The sequence below is a fragment of the Nycticebus coucang genome, chromosome 13 (assembly GCF_027406575.1).
Source record: "Nycticebus coucang isolate mNycCou1 chromosome 13, mNycCou1.pri, whole genome shotgun sequence".
NCBI lineage: Eukaryota > Metazoa > Chordata > Mammalia > Primates > Lorisidae > Nycticebus > Nycticebus coucang.
This window is the reverse complement of record NC_069792.1, coordinates 24,553,632-24,554,530: the sequence shown is the minus strand read 5'-3', so window position 1 is coordinate 24,554,530 and position 899 is coordinate 24,553,632.

The window sequence follows — 899 nt, the reverse complement described above, 5'->3', positions numbered from 1 at the left end:
AGAGACACCCCTCCCCCCCAACACACACACACACACACACACACACATCCCATCTCTACGAAAAATAGAAAAATTAGCCAGGCATGGTGGCAGGTACCTGTAGTCCCAGCTACTCAGGAGGCTGAGGTAGGAGGATCACTTGAGCCCAGGAGTTCAGCGTTCAGGGAGGTAAGGAAAGAAGAAAGGAAGAAAGGACAGAAGGAAAAAAGGAAAGAAAGAACAAAGTAGCACTTACATTGCTGAGAGGAGAGCCAGACGCAAGGCTGAGCTTCCAAAACCAAAGCCCAATTTCAAACCATAGAAATGGCCAGATGAGGAAATCCCCACCCTGCTGAGCAATGGAGGCTATGGCCAACAGGGATGCCAAAATGGGAAGCTCCATTTCCAGCACGCATTCTCATGCTCTTGACATCTGAATTGCAGACTCACATGGGTGCATCTGATTGGCAGAGTCTGGGTCCCATAACTGCACTCTAGCTGCACAGGTCTTGGAATTTGAGTCTACTTCTATACTGGGAAGGAAAAATTCATCATAGGAGGGGTTTCCCTGAATATAGGAAGGGCACCCAAAAGATGATGAACAGTCATGAATGTAATACATGTCTACTACTTTGGAACTTAGAATTCTGGGAACAAAGTTATCTTTATGAATGATTCCCATATCACCTGGACTAGAGCCCCCAAAAGAAACAACTGATCCCAGGTCCCTCTGAGCTCACTGTGTCAGCTGTTTTCCTCTAGACTGCTCTCTAGCTTTGACAAAATCATCCCAGGAGGGATGGGTGGGGCATAAGGAAGTAACTAGAAAGGGATATGAGAAAGGTGTCTAGGTTTGGTATAAGAAATTGGCCTCAAATAATGATTGGTCAAAAATGAATGCTAACCAATTTATATCCATT